At 50.1% G+C, this 24,013-nt stretch overlaps 1 protein-coding gene across 2 annotated transcripts in view; it reads left to right on the top strand.

Annotated features, from left to right (window-relative positions):
• The window catches only part of LOC137437512 (epidermal growth factor receptor-like), a 559,201-nt gene that overhangs the window by 232,791 nt on the left and 302,397 nt on the right, over window positions 1–24,013 (top strand). The window lies entirely within an intron of this gene.

Genomic DNA, 24,013 nt, shown 5'->3' with positions numbered 1-24,013 from the left:
AAACTAGTACTACTACTCACTACTTCGAGTAGTCTTGATCATGAAGGCTTTGGTCGTTATGCGTCAGCAGACATGTGTTACAATGGAAGGAATCAACAGAACGTCAATGGAGGTATCTACTGTATGCTAACCGCCATGGGAAGCAACGAGAATCCCATATTCTGGGCGTTAACCCTTCATCTGTCCAAAAGAACGGGCTCTTCTGCCCCGCTGAAGGGTTAACACCCCAAAAGGTCAGCCTCTCCTTGCTTCCCATGGCGGTTAGCATACCTCGATCAACGTTCTGTTGATTCCATCCATTATCCTACTGCTCCCACTTCTTTAACGACGCAATTATTCGCAGATTCTCGTGGGGTCAGCCAGGGAACGTTTTTGGGTGAACACTTTCACGAACTGGCTGCATCTATCTATAATTCCAGTAATCTCTGTGTGTATGTTTGTATGTTTGTATGTTTGTATGTATGTATGTTTGTCTGTGACCGCTGTTTCGCGACAACTACCGGTCCGATATACTTGCAACTTGCCAGGTATATTGCTGGGGACCCGAGGATGTGCCTTTTCAAGGTTTCATATTAATCGGACAAGTAGTTAGCGAGCTATGGCGATTTCTTTACCAAACTCCGCAAGCCGTTCGCTTTGGACCAAACCATTGCATGTAAATAGAGGGGGGGGATTGTCACCGTACTCGCAAGCCGTTCGCTTTGGACCAAACCATTTCATGTAAATAGAGGGGGGTGATTGTCACCGTACTCGCAAGCCGTTCGCTTTGGACCAAACCATTTCATGTAAATAGAGGGGGGGGGGGGATTGTCACCGTACTCGCAAGCCGTTCGCTTTGGACCAAACCATTTCATGTAAATAGAGGGGGGGGATATAATTTTAGATATAGATATAGTACGGGCATGCCCTAGTCTATCTATAATTCCAGTAATCTCTGTGTGTATGTTTGTATGTTTGTATGTTTGTATGTATGTATGTATGTTTGTCTGTGACCGCTGTTTCTCGACAACTACCGGTCCGATATACTTTAAACTTGCCAGGTATATTGCTGGGGACCCGAGGATGTGCCTTTTCAAGGTTTCATATTAATCGGAGAAGTAGTTACCGAGCTATGTCCAAAAAACGATTCAACCAATCAGAGAGCAGCGAGCTATCACGTGTGCCGAACGTGGCGAACAGACTCTGCCTCGGATGGCACATTTGAGAGCGTATTCATTTATTTCACGTTGGCAAACTATGTTGCCGTTAAACTATGTTTTAAAACTAATTACGTGCACGCTATGGCGATTTCTTTACCAAACTCCGCAAGCCGTTCGCTTTGGACCAAACCATTTCATGTAAATAGAGGGGGGGGATTGTCACCGTACTCGCAAGCCGTTCGCTTTGGACCAAACCATTTCATGTAAATAGAGGGGGGGGGGATTTAATTTTAGATATAGATATAGTACGGGCATGCCCTAGTAGGTCTAATGTCTGATTGGAGGTGATTTGGGCAGGAATTTGTATTTTTTTTCAGGGTACCAGGGATAACCTGTCTCTTCGGGGAAGAGACCGTGGGATCTTTAACGTCCCTCATGCCCCTACTTCTGGCAGACGGGTCCTCTGGCTGACGTCCTTCCAATGGATGGGTCACGCATTGATGCATCGTCCTGCATGCGAAACACCAGGGCGAGGGTATATAGCGGGGCAAGATTCGAACCCAAGCTACACAGCTCAGAAGCCAGTGCGCATAACTCTCTTTCCTGTCTGCCCTGATTTAAGGAATTCAATCAATACTTTTCATGGAAGACCGTATGGCGAACTAAAATGGCACTCGGTAGAGAGCATACCTCCGCCAAGCTGAACAGATTATTTTGTATCCCACTGATAGGCCGGATCAGGATTCATACCTGAACTAAAATCAAATCGGCTTGTTATTGTCAACTAACCAACCCATCCCCAAAGTTTAGTCATAACTCGTCGACAACTTTTTGAAATATGTTGTATATCGCTTTCGCCTAATCTCTCAATGATGAAGAATCACTTTGAAAATTAAATAATTCTCGAATCCGAAACCATATTCAGATCTTCACCAAATTCGAATCGATTCACCCTTGTCACACACCCAATCGGTTCACCAAGTTTCGACCAAATCCATCTATAACCTTTTGATATATCGTGCTATGTATCGGTTTTAACCCTGTCACTCAATGGTGAAGATTTTTTTTCTTCTTTTAACTCAATGGTGAAGAATCACTTCAAATTAAATAATTCTCGAATCCGAAACCATATTCAGATCTTCACCAAAATCGAATCGATTCTCCCTTGTCACACACCCAATCGGTTCACCAAGTTTCGACCAAATCCATCTATAACCTTTTGATATATCGTGCTATGTATCGGTTTTAGCCCTGTCACTCAATGGTGACGAATCACTTGAAATTAAATAATTATCGTATCCGAATCCATATTCAGATCTTCACCAAAATCGAATCCATTCGGTCTTGTCACACCCACAACCTGTCCACCAGGTTTCGACCAAATATGTCTAATTTTTTGACATATCGTACTATCTTTCGGTTTTAGCCCGATCACTCAATGGTGAAGAATCACTTAAAAAATTCTCTGATCCGAATCCGGATTTGAATCGTCACCATAATTTAGTCAATTTTTCCTTGTCACATACACGACCTGTACGGCAAATTTTGTCCGAGTTGTTGATTAACTTTTTGAGATAATTTGTTCACTGACAAACAAACAGACAGACAGACAGACAGGGATGAAAACATTACCCCCATCCACCTTGAATGGTGGAGGTAAATATAAATGGTCAACGCCAATTTGTTTTTGTAAAGTTCCGTTATCTGAATTTTTTTATTTATTATTTATGTTATTTTTTTATTTATCTTTTTAATACCTCTTTGCACAGTGAGTGCACTATTGTTTAATTTACGGACTTTTTTGCTTTAAAAAAAGTTTTAGAGCCGAAAGTACGTCTTCTATGGCTTCTAGTTTGTGTGAGACAGTCAATGGAAACGGACTGTGTTTTCTGACACTAACTGGAAGCCCCATAGGGAAGGACCTCCATCTGTCCTTCATGTTTTAGGGAGGGGGTGATGGGGGAGCAGTGCGTTGTGACCCCCTCTGCTCCCCCATATAAGCCTTAGAGTACAGTATTATTTTTTTAAACAAAAAACGACCTTAGTACTTTTGGACTTTGCACGCGTGGGCTCGGATGCCACCCTCATCGCTAATTGCTATGACCATAGACACAGTAATCAGCACAGTACGAGAACCAAGCGGGTTTATTCGTATCAAGGCAAGCTCTCCACTGCGCATGCGCTCCCCCTTCCAAACGACCCCCAATACCACGTCATCAACTTCGCTACAAAGCACCCCACCCTAAAGTTAATTGTTGTTTCAGAGATAAAATGGTCCTCTTCATTCGCACATGGCCCTTTTTGTGCTTTTTGGCTCAGTCTTCTTGATTTATTGCGGCCATTTTAAAAATCTCTATTGAAGGCTCTAACTTTTCAAACTGCAATACCCAAGACCAGTGTGATGTGAGCAATGTTGCCAATCCACTTGGCCAGCACACACTCTCCTGTTTCATTTCTTTGAGTTGTGCCCTGTAGTGTACCTGCGAATTAAGTCCCTCTTTCTGTCCGTCTTTCCATTTACAAGAGGGTTTTGACGAATGGCACCGAAATACTCGAGATAATAATGTGTGGCTGATGGTAGAAACTAGAACAATGACCCCAGAAAAAAAGAGTGAGTGAAGTGATCTGGGATTTCAGGTGGTGGCGTCATGAGCATCAAACTGCGAGGTGATGAAGAGCCTGCAGTCCTGGGTCCTCAGCGATCTTTCACGAAGCATAACGGATCGACCAGCAAAGCCCTTTTCATGGCTGTCATTAGACAGCTATTGGAGAGAAGGTCGTTTGCCGCAATGCCACTCAAATACGAGCCAAGGAAAGGGAATGCTTTGTTAAGCATTAAGAAACCGAAACTCACGTGTGCTGAGAACAGGAGATCTGACAGTAAGAACAAAAAGTAAATCCAGAATTATTCCAACAAACGCTTCTGCACACTCAGTGTCATTCCAGGCAGTTGGTGGGGTGGTGAGAGAAAGGGGGAAGTGTGTGAGCGTGTCAGAGTGTATGTGTGTGTGTGTGTGTGTGTGTGTGTAAGTGTGTGTGTGTGTCAGTGTGTGTGTGTGTCAGTTTGTGTGTGTGTGTGTGTCAGTTTGTGTGTGTGTGCGTGTCAGTGTGTGTGTGTGTGTGTGTGCCAGTGTGTGTGTGTGCCAGTGTGTGTGTGCGTGTCAGTGTGTGTGTGCGTGTCAGTTTGTGTGTGTGTGTGTGTGTGTGTGTCAGTGCGTGTGTGTGTGGCAGTGTGTGTGTGTGTGTGTGTGTGTGTCAGTGTGTGTATATGTGTGTGTGTGTATCTGTGTGTGTGTGTGTGTGTATAAATATGTGTGTGTGTCAGTGTGTGCATGTGTGTGTGTATCTGTGTGTGTGTGTGTGTGCGTGTGTGTGTGTGTGTGTGTGTGTGCGTGTGTATGTGTGCGTGTGTGTCCGTGTGTGTGTGCTTGTGTGTGTGTGTCTGTGTGTGTGCTTGTGTGTGGGTGTGCGTGTGTGTGTGTGTGTGTCCGTGAGCACGCTCGTGTGTATGTAAATTGACCCGTTTTCTGTTTGAACCCCACGACATGTATTTTTGATTTTCATGCTGCATTTGCTGCAAGCAAGGAACAGGACAGATATTGACGGTATGGGTACCAATCCGTCTTGTTGACTACCTGAATACCAATATCTCAGTTCATCCTCATGCACTAACAATATGTTTCATGGTTTTAACGCCATTTCATGTTTCTTGTTACTTAACACACCAAGCCACCTTATTCACGCAGGTGAATTAAATCAAGGTGTTCAGAATATCTGCCATAATTGTGTATATTATAAATGTATGGGCCCGTTGCATGCATGAATACCTAATTATACCTGCTTTATCAAATTCAGTAATCTACCTTCTCCGATTTGCTTCATAATGTTTTCATTCTTCAATTGTATCGAGCAAACACGGTCGGCGTGATGTTTTTATTTTTGTCGCCGTGTGTTGTTACTCGACTTTATATGAAAATGTTTTAAAAAACGTGCACAGGTGTGTGTGAAGCAACGTGCCCGACAGGTTGGTGCAAACTAGGTAGCACACCTAGCAATCTATCCTGGGTTCCCCAACTATAAACTGTTGGTTCGGTGTTTCCCAGTGAGATCTGATGGACGATGAAGAGTAGGCAAGGTGTGTCACCAACACCCTGAACAAATATCCAATTCCTGCCTAAATTTAAAGGGGGTACTGCATCGGTATGCGTCACTAGCAGGTAGGTGGGTGAAGGTTTGCAAGTTTGGAGGAGGTGAAATTGAGAAAAAAGAGAGCAAGCAAGAACAAAGAAGCAAGGAAATATTTAGCCATTTTGCGCATGTAATATGTCGATAAGCTCTTTAAGCCGGGATAAATTGAATGGGCGATTGCGCATCTCAGAGGCATGTAGATGGAGTTGTCAATTTTTGATTAACATTCACAAACAGTACCAAAGCAGCAGAGTTAATGCGACATGTTCTACTTTTCAGGATACTCCTTGCGGCTAAATATGGAAGGAAATGACGATAAGCATGGGAGGTTGGAGAAGGAAGGCGTCGGGAACAGAGGGATGCTTTAGACGTTTGTGGTTCTACTGCACGTGGTGTTACAACTGGCCACTGCAGTGCTGTCATCATTGCGGTTTAACCCCCACTGCGTCTTTACTCCCCGCACAGTGTTCAGACGGTCTGGCCTCCACTCTGCTGCGACAGGCATTTGATAAAGATTTCGCTCAATTATTCATGGGTCCCACTTTCCCCACTGTCGACATCGCTTCCTCTATTGGGCTTGCCACCCCTCCGCCCGACCCTAACTCTTGACCACCTGTTCTACAGCGCCCTCTGCTGTAAGGCCACTCGCATGCCGGTGAACATGTAAGGCAAAATCCGCTCCCACAAATCCACTATTTTTTTTCTGAAATACCGACTTCTTTCTTTCCTGGAAGTCCGAGCAGTGTCCATGTGTTTATTTATACCTCTCCCACCCCCACCCCCCTTCCGACGCCTCCTCCCCCCAAGCCCTCTCCCTCCCACAGATCTCCCGATGTCCTTGCTCTCAAATGTTGTACTTGTGGGCTTCCCCCTCTCTCCCCATCTCGTCTCCCGCTCCCTTTATGTTGTCTTATGTGTCCGTTTTTTTTTTTTTGTGATTGATGTTAGCTCTTACACGAGCCTCGATCTTGTATATATTTAAAAAAAGAAGTAATTGAATATCTATCGAGGGAGAACAAGTCTTAGGGTTTACCCATTTGGCATTACCTGTGAGCACTCAACTCGTAACGCTGCGGTTCTGCATTTTGTCGCGTTTTACTCCACTTCATATGAAAATGTTGAAAATAAGGTGGACTCAGTTGATTTTGGCCAATGCCTTCATCATGCCCCTGAAGTTTCTTATACCTCATCCGAAGGTGCACTGATGTTTCCTAATGGCGTTGCACTATGTGTGATGTATGTTTGTACAAGCTCCACCATGAAACTTTCATGGCAATTACAAAGGCCCCATTATAACGATTATATAGCAAGATGTCGAGAGGTCATCTATAATTATCAACTTGTATCTTAAACAAATGGAATGTGTTCCAAAGCATCATGGAGAGGCCTTGTTGTGGTCCAGGATTGTTTTACGGTAAACCTGGATTTTGTTGCATACTCTGCTGCTGTTCGACCTTCGAATCCTGCAGTTCCTGAGGATGATCCTGCAGTTCCGAATCCTGAGGATGATCATTGCTGATTTATCATGATGGCCTGGACATCATACTTGCTAGCCTGGGTTTGAATCCCAACTCAGCTATAACCTGTCACCCTGGTGTTTCACAGGTTGGACGATTCATCAATGTGCGTGTGCCGTCGTCCTTCAAATTGACGTTAACCTTGGCGTCCTGTCTACCGGAAATAGTTGGTGGGCGTCAATGATCCCACCATGAACAAATTCCAATTTTCTGCCCTAAATACTGCTGGGAAGGTAATGGAAAACCACCCAGTGTAACCCTTGCCAAGCTGTTGTGCAAATGCTGTGTAACAGGTAAGGTACATCAGAATTATGGGAGTAAAAGGATCGAGGGGATCTAAGATGACATGAGATACAGGTGACCTGCAACATTGAAGTAGCAAGACGATGTCACCAGTGGGATAAAAAGGGAACGGAGAAGTGGAGTTGAGCATAAAGCCTGGAATTTTAACGTTTGCCAAGAAGATGGCTCTTGGTTGAACATTGGGAAGGGATCAAAGGGCAGTGGATGCAAGACTGGTTAAGAGGCAGTATAGAAAACTGTCAAGCCTCTTACCTGTAAGTTGTCTAGCCTGGGTTTACCTTTTTCCGAAAGAGGGTCGAAACGGGTCTTGTGGCCTTGGCCTTTTGGGAGTTGATTCTTTGATTTCCATAACATCTTAGGAATGAGCGGTGGGATACAGAGGTCATTGTGCTGAGGAAGGCAATACCGTACTCCATTGTATTGAACTATACCCGCACCCGAATTTGGAGATAACAACCAACGACAAACACACACACACTGTTCAACTTTTACCAGCAGATGCAAAAAGTATCATTTCTCTTGTGGCCTCGGACCCATTTAAAAAAAAATCTTTAATGTGTTCTGCTCAGGAGGGTCATGCCTGGTAGTGAATCCTAAGATTTCAAGGACTTCTTTCCAGAGGTTGACCACATTTATTGTAATTTTTTTTTACAGAATCTAAGGCTCGTAGTGGAGCTGCCAGACATAAATCTCACACACATGGACATGCAGACAAATACATGAGACACTACGCAGGACTGTTAGATGAGCCAAACAGCCACTGATCTTGGGGGAAATACCGTCAGTGGGCGTATTGTGACCCGGTGTATTGCTACCTGTGTATGAATTAGGATCTTCTTAATATTGATGGGAAGGGCATTATCTGTGGCTTGTGCATGTACATAGTAAGTTTTAAATGATTAATATGTACTATTAATAATGTTGGGAGGGGATGGAGTGGCTCTGTGAGAGATTTGACTGCTGTGATTAAAAAAAAAAAATGGGTCCGAGGCCACAAGAGAAATGATACTTTTTGCATCTGCTGGTAAAAGTTGAACAGTGTGTGTGTGTTTGTCGTTGGTTGTTATCTCCAAATGCGGGTTTCAGAAGGTGGAACAGAGGTGCCCAGGTCTCGATGTATTCCCCTTCGTGTGTGTTGGTGTTATAACAACTGTAATCACAAGAATATATTACAGTAAATGGTACAAACCCATCAACTCTCAATCAACGATATTTTTCGTACTGTAGTCCGATATTTCCACGAGTCTGATTTGCAATAAGAAACAGAACAATTATGGTTAACCATCTTTGAAATTTCCATCTTTTATATAAATCCTGAAACTTATGTTTAAAGACAATTTGAATCACGGATTTCGGCATTTCACGCTAGTAATGGCAGGTTAAAAGTGCCCGGAGAGCCGAACCGAAGCAGTAGAAAAACACACGTGCAAAATACCCCATTTCACATTTTTGAAAGTTGCTTATAGCATCGACTTTAATGGGCCTGACAGCCTCCTCCTGCGTCAAAATTCCTTGCAAGAGAAGTCGTACCCCCTCCACCCCCACCTCCTTTAAGCTTTTCACGTTATTAGGACCCACACGTGTCAAATCCACCTGCTTCCATTTGTATTACTAACTATTCTACTGGGTTGATGTCTGTCTGTGAGGCTTCTGGAATCAGTGAAATGCCCTTTTGTTGCTTCCATGTAATTATTGCTCTGGGGATGTGGCAGGTGACACGATTTCCTTTCAATCTGTTTGTTCCAAACTGAACATCATCCTGATGAAACAATGGTAACATGTTGTGAGGAATAGACTTTTCCCATTGATTTGTGAGTCATCGGTGATTTTTTTTTTTTCATTTTGAAGCCCATCCATTATACTGAGGAAGGGAATGTAAGGAACTTCAACATAGGAGGGGGGCAATTTGGCCCATTATGCCCTATGCATGATCCACAACCCCATTAAATTGATCAATTAGTTTACTTATTTAATTTCATTGGGTGAGGTTGTGGAGGAGAACTATGGAATGCACAAGGATATCATTTACAAACCTGTAGGTTATGGTAGGAATACAAGACTTTAAAAATGATGTATGTGTAGGAGTTGCGGATAACGAGAAGGCGAGACACTTCGTAGCTTGATCAAAGCTCCTTTATTCCAACAGAACTAACTAGCGACCGGAACTCAAGCATATTTTATAACACACCAAACTCTTAAGGGGGCGTGGCTCCAACAAGCGAGCGCACGCCACGCCCGTACCATCAATATCCCCACTGGTCCCGTGCCTGTGGATTATGTCCCAATGGGGTAACCCCCACAGCCCACATGCGTCCCCCCAGAATTCACTTGCACCGGCAATGTCAGTTTTCGGGGGGCCTTAACCACCCGGCCGAACCGACTGATGACCTGAGCAGGGACTGTTAGCGGCTTGGCAGTGGGTTGGCCAACTGGGGACGTACCCGACGGGGGACGGCCCCGCTGTGGGGGTTGAGCCAACCGAGGGGGCTGGTCTAGGTCCAAGTGAGCCGGCTTGAGGCAGTCCACCGAAAGGTGGTCCAGTTTGCTGACGATGGCGACTACGAAGGACTTGTCCCCGGCTTCCAGAACGGGGAAAAGCCTGTCGTAAGGCGGCCGTAGCGGCCCCCGGTGTGCGTCATGGCGAACAAAGATGTACTCCGCTGTACGTAGATCCGGTGGGACGTGGGCCTGAGGCAAACCATGTTGAGATGTGGGCACTGGTGCAAACATCTTGGCATTCTCCCGGAGAACCGACCGCTGACGGGCAGCGGACAAGGGGCTTGTGGCTTCAGGCATGAACTCCCGGGAACCCGCAGCGGCTGGCCATAGACGAGCTCCGAGGATGAGGACTGAGGGTCTTCCTTAGGGGCTGTCCCGAGGCCCAACATGACCCACGGGAGTCTGTCGGCCTAACTGTCATCCCGGAGGCTGGCCCTGAGAGCAGCTTTCATAGAGCGATGGAACCTCCCACACAATCCGTTAGCCTGGGGATGATATGCAGTGGTGCGATGGAGCTTTACCCCAAACCCCTGGGCGACAGCACCCCAGAGCTCTGAAGTGAACTGGGGCCCCCTGTCCGAAGAGATGTCCGAGGGGGTGCCAAAACGGGCAACCCAAGTGCCGATGAACGCCCGGGCCACATCGGCGGACGTTGTAGATGTGAGCGGGACGGCTCTGGCCACCTGGTGGTCCTATCAACCAGCGTGAGGAGGTGGGTGAATCCCCGCGAGGGGGGGAGGGGCCCTACCAGGTCCACGTTAACATGGTCAAACCGGCGCTCGGGCACTGTGAATGGCGCCAATGGGGCCTGGGTATGGCGATGCACCTTCGAGCGTTGGCACTCGACGCAGGTGTTGGCCCAGTCGCGCACATCCCTCCTGAGCCCGTGCCAAACGAACGTCGCCACCACCAACTTTTGCGACGCCCTCCTGCCCGGGTGAGACAGACCGTGGACGGCATCGAACACCAGCCATCTCCAGCTGGTGGGTATGACGGGGCGAGGCTGTCCCAAAGATACGTCGCACAGTAGCGTGGTGCCCGTGTCCTTGAATGGCACATCAGACAGTCGAAGCCCCATGACCGCCGCCCTGCAGGCCTGGACATCCGGGTCGGAGATCTGATCGGCCACCATGCGGGCGTAGTCGATGCCAAAGTAAACTGCGCCAGCTATGGACCGGGGGAGATAATCGGCAACCGTATTATAATCCTTCCCAGCCTCCACTTTAGATGGCCGTGGGACGGCCCCCTCCCTCTTGATGTGGTGGCCGAGAAAGTCAATTGAGGCCACCCCGAACAAGCACTTGGCCGGGTTAATGATCAGGCCGTGCTGACTGAGGTGTTCAAAGAGCACTCAGAGGTGAAGCATGTGCTCCGTCCTGGAAGCGCTGGCGATGAGGATATCATCCAGGTAGACGAACAGAAACGGCAAATCCCGCAACACGCTGGCCACCAGGCGCTGGAAAGCCTGGGCCGTGTTCTTGAGCCCAAAAGGCATACAGAGGAATTCGAAAAGCCCGAACGGTGTAATCACCGCGGTCTTAGGAACGTTCTGCGGCCGGACGGGGACCTGGTGGTAGCCACGAACGAGGTCCACTTTAGAAAAAAAAACTTTACCGGCCACGCGGGCAGAAAAATCCTGGATGTGCGGGAATGAGTAGCGGTCGGGGGTAGTGGCGTTGTCAAGGCGGTGATAATCCCCGCACGGGCGCCAACCGCCACCCGGCTTCGGCGCAATGTGGAGCGGCGAGGCCCACGGGCTTTCGGACCATCGCACGATGCCAAGACGCTCCAACGTGTCGAACTCCGCTTTTGCGATAGTGAGTTTCCCCGGGTCGAGGCGTCGAGCCCGCGTGTAGATAGGCGGGCTGGTGGTCGGAACGTGATGCTCCGCCCCGTGCTTGACGACAACGGCCAAAAAGGTGGGCCATGTAAGGGCCGGGAACTCGTTGAGCAGGCGGGCAAACTCATTGGAGGTCGAGAGCGTGCACGTGAGCCTCGTCGAGGCGGACCCGCTCAGCGAGCATGGAAGAGAACTGAATGTCTCCACATTAATGAGCCGCCGATTTTTAACATCCACCAATAGGCCGTTGGCGCAGAGGAAATCAGTGCCCAGCAAGTGGACACCCTCGCCGTGACAAAATCCCATGTAAACCGCTGCCCGCCCAAGCATAGTGCCACGGTCCGTTTGCCAAAAGTCTGAATAGCACTGCCGTTGGCGGCTTCATTGGGCGGGGCCGTGACTCCCAGCCTCCCGGTCCAATGCCGACGCAGGTAGAACGCTCACCTGGGCCCCTGTGTCACAGAGGAAACGACGTCCGGAGTCGGTGTCCGAAATGAACAACAAACTGCCTGAACGGCCGACGCTCATGGCAGTTAACGAGCGCCGGCCATCCCGTTTCCCGACTCGCTGAAGCTGCAGGGTGGCCGGCATGCTTTGGCCTTGGAACCAAACCTTGCATGGTAAAAGCACAAGCCTGGGGCCTTCCGCCGCTGGGCCGTAATGGCGGCCGCGACGGTGTCCGCCAGCGGTGCAGGCTCGACGGGGCTGGGGTCCCATGCGACCGCACTACATTGCTGTCTGTCGGAGAAATACTTGTCTGCTTCCCTGGCCAGGGCGCGGAAATCCTTGACAGACGAGTTGGCCAGGGCTGACCGTACCTGACCTGGCAGCTGCTGCATGAACAGTTCTTTGAAGAGGAAACATGGTCGGTAGCTGCCCAGGAGAGACAACATGTGGTCCATAAGCTCCGACGGCTTGGAGTCGACCAGCCCGGGTAGAGAAAGTAGTTTGCGGGCGCGCTCGGCCTCAGTGCGCTCGAAGGTTACGAGCAGCAGTGCCTTTAGCGTCTTGTACTTGCGTTACTTTGGAGGATCCTGAAGAAGGCTCACCACTCTGGTCGCAGTGGAGCCGCTGAGCGCAGACACGACATAATAATACTTCGTGTTGTCCGCAGAAATGCACCGAATGGCGAATTGGGCCTCAGCTTGTGCGAACCAAACGGCAGCTTGTCGCTCCCAAAACTCCGGCAGTTTAATCGAAACTGCGCTTGTCGCCATCTTTGTTTGAAGCTCCAAAAACGTTCGAGAGCAAGACGGGGTCACCAATGTAGGAGTTGCGGATAATGAGAGGGCGAGACACTTCGTAGCTTGATCAAAGCTCCTTTATTCCAACAGAACTAACTCGCGACCGGAACTCAAGCATCTTTTATAACACACCAAGCTCTTAAGGGGGCGTGGCTCTAACAACCGAGCGCACGCCACGCCCATACCATCAATGTCCCCACTGGTCCCGTGCATGTGGATTATGTCCCAATGGGGGTAACCCCCACATATGAATGCTTATGAGGCCTTTCGCGCATGCGCTGTGTATGTGTTTTTATCGACTCACTTCTGCGATATATATCTACATTGTCGTTGGTTGTTGTGGATATATATCAGTTTGCCATTAGAGAGTTTACTCACCCGAACAGCTCGCTCAGGTTGTTATCCTGTTTTTGGTAGCCATGTGTTGTTAGTGTTACCAGCTACATGCTGCACTATCTGGGTAACACTTACAATTTCTATTTTTCCATTCAATTCATCGCAATTGTTGTTGATTTTGCTTATATAAATTGTTGATGTTGATCATTACTCTAAATTTGTGTATGGATTTGGCCCGGCCTCGTGGTGGAGGACAGGGGAAGTGGCCATCTTGGGTAGGTGCTGGCAGGCTCGACAGGAATGCCCAAGATTGAAAGACTTCCATGCCATTGCCTTTTTGTTCGTTGTTAAATTCCGGTTAAATTCATACTGTCGTGTTGCCTTCAATATTTACACCTACACTAGGGTGAAATTTGTAAGTGAAATCGTCTTTTCAACATAATTTTCAGCATTTAAACGAATGTCAATTTCAAAATGATTAACCATACCGTAATTGTTGTGTTCCTGGATTGAAATCGGACTCACGAAAATACGACAAATACCCAGATTCAGAGGAGAGTTTGTGGAGAGTTTGGTTGTATCACAAGGACAAATTGATTAGATTTTTGTGAAGATCCGGATCTAGATCCACATCCGAATATGATATATATTTTTAATATTTTAAGTAATTCTTCACTATTGAGAGTTTGGGTATAAAAGATATACTAAAGCGCGGCGTTACGTGCGCTGCTTGCGAGCAAGGAGGAAGCGGACAAGCGGTAACTTATAAGCGTCTTTATTTCAGGAGCTCACTGTAACACTGGCGCGCTCCGGGCTGCGCGCCCGGTGTATATCATGAGGCCACGCCTACCCCTCGGGCGTGGCCACCGCCCACTTGGTGCGCGGAATGATGTCACCACGCCAGTGGGCTTTTGTGTCCGCCACACGCGCCCCCCCAGAATTCCCGCGCACCTGGAGGGCCAGTTTGCGGGGCAGACGAATGACCCGGCCGAAGCGCCCCCTGGCGATCGGCGGCGTCCGGGGTGCAGGGATGCCAGGTGGGATGCCCCTGGCTGCCCCTGGGATGGGTGCAGGACCGGGGGGCGGCGTGGCGGCGGGGCTGGGTGGTGCCGGGGGTCCACCCGCAGGGGGGCGGCCCCGACGTGGGGGTCGGGCCACTGGCGGTGGATGGTCCACGTCGAGGTGGGCCGGCTTGAGGCGGTCCACCGAAACGCGGTCAGGAGTACCGCCGATGTCCAGGGTGAAGTGCTTCGCCCCGGTCTCCAGCACGCGGAAAGGCCCGTCGTACGGGGGCCGCAGTGGTGTCCGGTGGGCATCGTGGCGGACGAAGACGTACTCCGCCGTGCGAAGCTCCGGGGCGACGTGCGTCGGTGGGTGCCCGTGGCATGCCGTTGGCACCGGGGCGAACCTCTGGGCGGTCTCTTGCAGACCGTAGCGCTGCTGTGGACCATGGTGCCGTGGAGTCGGGGAGGAACTCGCCCGGCACCCGCAGCGGTTGCCCGAAGACCAACTCCACCGCGGATGCGCGCAGGTCCTCCTTGGGCGCCGTCTGGAGGCCCAGCAGGACCCAGGGGAGCCTGTCGACCCAGCCGCCATCGCGGAGGGTGGCCTGGAGCGCGGCCTTCAATGAGCGGTGAAATCGCTCACACAGGCCGTTAGCCTGGGGGTGGTAGGCCGTGGTTCGGTGCAGCCGGACCCCGAGCCCCTGCGCGACCGCCCCCCAGAGCTCCGAGGTGAACTGGGGGCCACAGTCGGACGAGATGTCTGAGGGGGCGCCGAACCGGGCGACCCAGGTGGCGATGAAAGCCTGCGCGACATCGGCCGCCGTTGTCGACGCCAAGGGCACGGACTCCGGCCACCGGGTGGTGCGGTCCACCATGGTGAGGACGTAGGTGAAACCCCGCGTGGGGGGGCAGAGGTCCCACCAGGTCCACGTGGACGTGGTCAAACCGGCGTTCCGGCACCGTGAACGGGGCCAACGGGGCCTGGGTGTGCCGGTGCACCTTGGCGCGCTGGCACGCGAGGCACGTCCTGGCCCAGCCGCGGACGGCCTTCCGGAGGCCATGCCAGACGAACTTGTCGGCGATCAGCCTTTGGGAGGCCCTCGCGCCCGGGTGGGACAGGCCGTGGATGGCGTCAAACACCTGGCGCTGCCAGCCCGCGGGCACGATGGGGCGAGGACGCCCGAGGGAGACGTCGCACAAGAGGGCCGCGCCCGCGCCGTCGAACGGCACCTCGGTGACGCGGAGGCCCGTGACGGCGGTCCGCAAGGCCTGGACGTCGGGGTCAGGGGTCAGCGGCCTGGTCCGCTGCCATCCGGTCATAGTCGATGCCGAGGTGGACTGCGTGGGCGACGGCCCGGGAAAGGCAATCCGCCACCGGGTTGTCCTTCCCCGCGACATGCTGGATGTCCGTCGTGTACTCGGACACGGCCGAGAGGTGACGCTGCTGCCGGGCCGACCACGGCTCGGTGACCTTGCCCATCGCGAAGATCAGCGGCTTGTGGTCGACGAAGGCAGTGAACGCACGGCCCTCGAGCAGATGGCGGAAGTGCCTGACCGCCAAGTGAAGCCCGAGCAACTCGCGGTCGAAGGTACTGTAATGGCGTTCGGGCGGGCGAAGCTGCCGGCTAAAGAACGCCAGCGGTTGCCAAGCTCCACGCACCCATTGCTCGTGCACCGCGCCCACCGCGTAGTCCGAGGCATCGGTGGTGAGGGCGATCGGTGCATCGGGCGCCGGGTGCGCGAGCATGGTGGCGTTAGCCAAGGCGAGCTTCGCGCCCGTGAACGCCGTGTCCATCTGCTCGGTCCAGGTAACGTCGCCTTTGCCCGGCTTACCTCGGAGAGCTTCGTGCATGGGGCGCAGGAGCTGGGCGATACGGGGCAGGAACCGATGGTAAAAGTTCACCATGCCCAGGAACTCCTGCAGCCCTCTGATCGTGCGGGGGCGCGGAAACCCCTTCAACGCCTCCACCTTGGCCGGCAGGGGGACGGCTCCGTGCCTGGTGACACGGTGCCCCAGAAAATCGATTATGGCGGCGCCGAACCGGCACTTTGCGGGGTTCACAATCAGGCCATGCTGGCCCAGGCGTTCGAAGAGCGTGCGGAGGTGGCGTAGGTGCTCTTCGCGGGACGCGCTGGCGACGAGGATATCGTCCAGGTAGACGTAGACAAAATCCAAGTCGCGCAGGATGCTGTCCATCAGTCGCTGGAACGCCTGAGCCGCATTCTTCAGACCGAAGGGCATGCGCAGGAACTCGAAGAGTCCGAATGGCGTGATGACCGCCGTCTTCGGGACGTCCTCCGGCCTGACGGGGACCTGATGGTAGCCGCGTATGAGGTCCACCTTCGAGAAGAAGGACATGCCCGCCAAACGGGCGGAAAAGTCCTGAATGTGGGGGACGGGGTAGCGGTCGGGAGTCGTGGCGTCATTGAGACGGCGATAGTCCCCGCACGGTCGCCATCCCCCGCCGGGCTTCGGCACGATGTGCAGCGGCGATGCCCAAGCGCTCTCTGAGCGCCGAACGATGCCGAGTCGCTCCAGGGTAGCGAACCCCGCTTTTGCCACCGCCAGCTTCGTCGGCTCGAGGCGGCGTGCCCGGGCGTAGACCGGTGGCCCGACGGTGGGGATGTGATGGGCCACCCCGTGCTTGACGGCCCCCGCCAAGAAGGTGGGCCGCGTGAGGGCCGGGAAGCCGGCGAGGAGGCGGGTGAATGCGTCCGCTGCCGGAAGCGTACAGACCAACGTGGCCGGAACCGAACCGTTCGGCAAGCCGCTTGGCAAGCCGCTCGTTGAGCTGCTCGCCGAGCTGGGCAACGCACAAGCGAGCGAGCTGAACGTTTCGGCCTGGACAAGACGTCTGCGCTTGACGTCGACCAGGAGCCCATTAGCGCACAGGAAGTCCGCGCCAAGCAGTGCCATGGGCACGTCGGCGGTGACGAACGTCCATCGGAAAAGCTGCCCTCCGAACCGCAGAGAGAGGCAGCGTTTTCCGTACGTACGGATGGGCGTCCCGTTCGCGGCAAGCAGCGCGGGGCCCCCACCCGCGGCGTGCTTGTCTGACGTGCCGGCGGGAACGACACTCACCTGCGCTCCCGTGTCGAACAGGTAACGGCGCCCGGAGAAGGTGTCCGTTATGAACAGCAGGCTGCTCGAACGGCCGGCGCTCATCGCCACTATTGAGCGCCGGCCCGGGCGTTTCCCGACCTGTTGAAGGAGCATGGCGGATGACACTGCCGAGCTTCGTGGCCAAACTTGGCGTGGAACCAGCACCAGGTGGTGGAGCTGGAGGAGCGCGGCTGGCTCCGCCAGGCCGGTGGAGTTGGCGGGTTTCCCCGCGGTGGCGGTTTTTGCCGCGGCGGTGGGCGGGGCGTGGCGGCGGTCACGAGGTGCGTATCAGCATGCTGCGTATGCTGTATAAGCTGATGCTGTGGATCAGCAGCATCAGCAGCATTAGCAGCATCAGCAGCATTAGCAGCATCAGCCACGAGGGCCGTGACGGCCACGCCGACTCTCGCCCGCGTGTCCGAAGCGGCGAAGTACTTGTCCGCCTCGGCCGCCAATGCTCGGGGTTCCGTTAGCCCGGTCCCGGCCAACGCGAGGCGAACCTGCGCTGGAAGTTGGCGACGGAAAAGCGCCCGGAATAGAGAACCGGGGGCTTCGTCGCCCAACAGTGACAGCATATGGTCCATTCTGACCGACGGGCGCGTGTCACCGAGCTCGGGGAGATCCAGGAGGCGGTCGGCCCGTGCGTCGTTCGTGAGGCCGAACGTGGCTCGGAGTAGCCGCTTGAGTGCCTCGTACTTGTGGCCGTCCGGTGGGTGGCGAAGGACGGACACAACTCGAGCGGCCGTGCCGGGCCCGAGGGAGGCGACGACGTGGCAATAGCGAGTGTCATCGCCGGTGAGGCGCCGAAGCTGAAATTGGGCTTCGGCCTGGACGAACCAGACTTCGGCCTGAGCCTCCCAAAATTCGGGAAGTTTGATGAAGTTGGCCATGGCAATGGCGTCGCGTGTGGAAGGATCGCTCCGGCAGATCCAACGTCGAGGGGGTCACCAGTAAAGCACGGCGTTACGCGCGCTGCTTGCGAGCAAGGAGGAAGCGGACAAGCGGTAACTTATAAGCGTCTTTATTTCAGGAGCTCACTGTAACACTGGCGCGCTCCGGGCTGCGCGCCCGGTGTATATCATGAGGCCACGCCTACCCCTCGGGCGTGGCCACCGCCCACTTGGTGCGCGGAATGATGTCACCACGCCAGTGGGCTTTTGTGTCCGCCACAATACTCTATATACTGTATTGCACGATATTTCAAAATGTTATGGATGGATTCGGCGAAACTTGGTGGATAGTTTGGATGTGTGACAAGGACTAATTGACGAGATTTTGGTGAATATCTGTTGGGATAAGCCGGCCTATCATTGGCAGACAAAACGGAAACTTATGCCTGGTGGAGGTATGCGCGACACCGAGGGCCGTTCTAGTTTATCTTGTGGTCTCGGAATCAAACAAACAATATATAGCGCATTTCTAACAGCCCTCACAGCTACCACTCTCCCCTCCCCTCAACATGATTAATAGTAAACATCATCATTTTAGAAGTTGATTTTAAACTTAACCTGTACATATTCAAAAGCCACAGGTATGTCCTTCCCATCAGTTAAGAAAAAACACCCAAACCAGTTACAGTGTCTTTGTCCAACTCTTTTCTTCTGTAGAGGTACACCCCAACTTTCTCTCAGGTACTTTTCCAAGTATTTTTGGCTTCTGTTCGAAGCTTAGTGTGTTATTTTAGGTAACAATCCTGATTGCGCACGCACACACACATGTAGTTTCTTCGGGGTTTTCTGCACATGCGCGCCGAGCATTCTGGGGGCAGGTTACGTCATTTTGGAAGTCCTATATTTGTTATTGGTTCTGGATGGATGATGAGGTTAGAGGGTGAGGGATGAACAAACATGGCCAGCTCATTCACCTTTCGACGAGATCAGCGCACAGGCAACACAATCACAGCACGTTTACCCAATCACCCATCCATACCTAAGCTAGTACCTCCCAGACCCATGCTCCCTACCCGCTATCCAACAAACTGAGAACCAAAAAGATTGCACAAATGGAGAAAACCTGCTGGAATATTGAGCAGCTTGTAATATGAAAACTTGATTTCAAGGCTTCTCGGGTGGCCTAGGTGCTGTTTGCTGGTGAAATACACAATGCGAATGTATATTTTTCCACTTTAATCAGCAGCAAACCTTTGGTTTATCACTAATGCATCTTACTATAATTCACCAAATGTCCGTCCGTCCGTCTGTCTGTCTGTCCGTTTGAAGGTACCGCAAAAACGGCTGAACCGATCGCAACGATATTTTGGGTGGGTAATCCTAGGACCCCTGGAGTAAAATAGGCTATATTGTTTTTCCAATTTTCCAGTTTTTCCAAACATGATGGAATAATATTTACAGATATGAACAGTGATGTGGCTTTTATTGAAATTCTGCAAATACTGTTTAGATTTTGATGAGAATTACGAACCTGCAGCGAATGCGGAAGTGGACAGATGACGGCAATGCGCGGATTTGATAATATCCCAATACAACCGTCATTCAATCGTAATGTAAAATCGTTAAACATTAATCGTTAATGTAAAATATCCCTGGTGTTGGGCTCGCGGCTAGGGTGCCGGCTTAGGATACCAAGGATCCTGGGTTCGAATCCCGGTCGATCGCTGAATTAACGCCAGGGGGGTTGACTCAGCCTGTCATCCTTCCGAGGTCGGCTAATTGAGTACCAGTTCACTGGTAATTCCCTGTTTGTCGTTAAAGGCGGCAAAAAGGGTTGGCGTCAGGAAGGGCATCCGGCCGTAAAACATTGCTTCAAATAGGGGACCGAAAAACAACAACAACCACGGTTCCCGAAAAAGGCCAACCCCCGCTTTGCGGGGAAAAATGGCCTCTAAAGGTGGTATTATTTTATATATTAATCGTGTGAATCGTTTTGTTAAAGTATCAATTGATGATTGGAATTGAATGAATACAATTACGATTTTGAATTCGTAATTGTGTTCACCCAACCGTACGGAACTTCACATCATGATTTAAATATTTGTTTATGTCACGAATGTTGTTAAAAGTTTATTTTTATATTAATGCTATTTAATTTGTGATTGGAGTTATGCTGTTTGGAATGAAAGAAGAGATATCGAGTTCAAGTGAATGATGGAATGCCATGATGGTTTCTACTTTCTAAATGTGAATTCGCGGATTGCCATATGCAGATTCGCCATTGACTGGGTATGGAGCACACGTACCAGTTTGTTTGCAAATGGGTACGTTTTTCGTGGAAGTCCTTCACGAACTTGCTGTCCATGTCTGACGTACGACAAGGCGCTACAGGAATGTGGATTGTATTTGTTTCATGCTTTAGCATTCGCCATTTCTGCATTGTCTGTTTGTTTCTGGCCTCCCACCCGTGCGTAGCACGGGTACCTCACTAGTATTTATCATGAGTACAAAACATTTACTGGATTACAGCCAAGTTATTTCCATTTACAGGGAGAATAATCCAACCTTCTAAAGATGTGATCTAAAAAAGGATGCAATCAGGATGAGCTTGGGTTCAATTTTAGGGAAAGTTTGAATGAGGGACAAGTTACAAGTCCCCCTCCTTATTTTGTTTAAATTCCTTTGATAAAGAGGGTCAAGTGAACCATTAGTGGTAACTTGATCAGATATGGAATTTCATGAAGTGTCCTCCATAAAGATGATTCTCAAACAGACATAATGAACATATCGGTTTGTGACATCATAACATGCACAGTTAACTTCTACACGGCTAGGGTGGTAGATTGAGATTGTCTTGTTCTTGCATACCCAGGACAGAAGAGTGTGCAAGAAAGGTAAAGGTGGGATAGAATCCAGACCCCTCCTCCAACACCCCTACCCTTCCCTTTGCCAATTTTATCTCTCCATTTTCCTCCATCACTTCTCCTACAAACAACACCCAGTACCTTTGGGTGGCCATTCTGAGGCAATGACGTCAACCATTGCCAGGTGACTCTCTGTGGATGTCTAGCAAGTACAAAAAGGTTGATTTCTTTTTTCCTCCTTCCTAATTGATGACAACACTCAAGAGCCTCAACAAATCCCATTTACTGGATATTAAGTTTTGCTTTGAAAGTGTAACACATTGCTAAACCTCTCTTGCTTGTTTCCCCATTGGGTACATATCCATGTTTTTTTATTGTTTGTGTTTCCGTGGAACCTGACCTGTGTATATGGGTTGAAGGGTCATACAAATACAAAAAACCTAAACCAAAACCTAAAAAAAACACTGGAGCCTTAAAACGAACTAAACTAAACTGGAACCTAAAAAGAAGCCGAAACACTGGAGGTGGTCATTTGGTCCATCATGCCTGTACCGTATCCACACCGGTTAACTGCCATCTGTCTGTATACCTTTACCTAGAATCCTAGATACAAGATATCTTTTATCTAGATATGTAGATATTATTTCATTTGTATAACAATTTCACTATTAACATGTAATTTAACCTCCACATCATTTTTTATAATAATAATAAATGTAATCCGTAATGAGGAACTAATGCAGAAGGACACCATATCAGGCCTATCAAAGCCTGCGCTATTATTACCAACTTAGTTGTTTGTCCATGCTCTCTACACCTTTAAAATCCTGAGAGTCGAGCAAGGAAGCAGCACGTACCATATTAAAAATCTTTTGGATGACTCGACCAGGGTTCGAACCACCGACCTCTCAACCTCAGAGCGGGTACTCCAACCATTACATCTGAGGACCTTCTGTTTATGAAAAATGACCAAAATATCTTTAATGTCCCCAAGCTCAATGCAGACAGGACAGACATCCGATCCCCAGGAAAACATGCTCAGAGCTTGCAGGCCCTTGCTTGGAATGCACCATAATGGAAGTTTTTAATTTGATTTGACCAAACAATGGAACAAATGGAGGGCCAGATGGCATGGAGGGAAGCATGCCATCCCTGTTTGTAACCGATCAGGATGCTTTCCAAAATTCCAGGTGGAACCACTCACAACATTGTTCTTCGTATCGTTTAAATGGCGCATAATTCCAAAATATTACGGCTGGAAAATGGATTACTTTAGTCAATATGTATGTCCATGCCTCCAATTATATTAACAGCCACATGTCTGAGCATCTTGATGGAAGCACACCGTGACAGCGAGGTAGCTGGAAAATCAGCCGGAGGCATGACAAAATCCACAGGCTAACGATACTTCTTGTATTTTCATGCTTTATTGTGCATACGGCACACCGATGTATTTGTGCTAACTTCAATGCAGTTAAACTTCACGTGGCAGCAGCAATACGAGGAGGCCGCATGCGAATCTATCCCAACGTTTCGCAAGGGGGGAGTTTTCGTTCCGCGTTCCTAGAGGGGACAACCGTCTTCTTGAGGAAGTTCAGTCATTCAACTCCTTGGTCTCACTATCAACCATGATCTCTCTTGGGCAAACATCATTCCAAGTGTTTGACCAGCATACGATTGTCTCAAGGTCTGGATAGAGGGAAGAGGATGCTGCCTGTCTGAAGGATGAGGGATGTCATGGCAGAGGGTGGAGTAATCAGCCAATATATCAATGGAATTTGCTGGAGAGTCGGAGAGATCATTTATGAAGATCAGGAACACTGCTTTGGGGCACTCTAGCCTTGACAGGGAGAGGAGATGAAAAGATTCCATTGAATGCCGCATGTTGGATATGAGAGTAGAGCAAGTCAGTAAGCTGTGTGTGGAATTGGCCTTGCATGCAGAGGCAGACAGTCTGGAGAGCAAGGCGGGATGCCAGACTGTATCAAAAGCAAACTGTCTTTTCTTCCTTATCAAAAGACTCTTATCTTCCCCCATCCAAAACCTTGATCTTTTCTACCCCCATTAATTCACCCCAGATCCACTTTTTTTGAAATTCCGACTTCTTTCCTGGAAGTCCTAGCAGTGTCCTTGTGGTTTTTTTTACCTCCCCCTCTCCCCCCCCCCCTTCCCATGCCTCCTCCCCCCAAGCCCTCCCCCTCCCACAGATCTCCCGATGTCCCTGCTCTCCATCTTCTCTCCCACTCCCTTTATCTTATGTTTTATGTGTCAGTTTGTCTTTTTGTGATCAATGTTAGCTCTTACACGAGCCTCGACCTTGTATACAAAAAAAAGAAAAGAAAAAAAGGAAACCAGGAAGGCACTCGGTAGAGCACAACTCCGCCAGGTTGCAGTTTATGTTTTGTTCCCCACTGATGCGCCAGATCTGGATTCCGACCTGAACTAAAATCGAATTGGGTTGTTCTTGTCACCTAACCAACTCATCCAGCTAGTTTTTTTCAAAAGTCGCCCACAACTTTTTTTCAAACATCATGTTATTTATCATTTTAGCCCCATCACTCAATGGTGAAGAATCACTTTAAAAAACGTAATAATTCTCGTATCCGCATCAGAATTCGCATCTTCACCAAAATCGAATCATTTAGTCCTTTTCACACACCCAACCGGTCCACCAAGTTTCATCCAAATACGTCCACAACCTTTTGAGATATCCTGCTATATATCGGTATTAGCCCTATCTCCTAATGGTGAAGAATCACTGAAAAGATTCCCTGATCCAGATCCGGATTTGAATCTTCAGCAAAACTGAATCATTTGGTCCGTGTCACTTACCCAACCTCTCCACCAAATTTCATCTGAATCCGTCCACAACCCTTTTGAGATATCCTGTTCACAGAAAAACAAACAGACAGGGCTGAAAACATGACCTCCATGCACCTTTGGTGCCTCCAACACCTCCTCCATGCACCTTTGGTGGCGGAGGTAAAGATATGTCCAGAGAGACGGTCCTGAGCTGATGTCTGACATTGAGAGCCTCCATCCATTGTTGGGAAGTAACCTGACAGATCTGTAGTTAAGGGGATTAG

The sequence above is a fragment of the Myxine glutinosa genome, chromosome 12, assembly GCF_964187855.1.
Source record: "Myxine glutinosa chromosome 12, kmMyxGlut1.1, whole genome shotgun sequence".
Taxonomy (NCBI): Eukaryota; Metazoa; Chordata; class Myxini; order Myxiniformes; family Myxinidae; genus Myxine; species Myxine glutinosa.
Note: the sequence above shows the minus strand (reverse complement) of the source record. Positions and strands in the feature narration are given on the sequence as shown.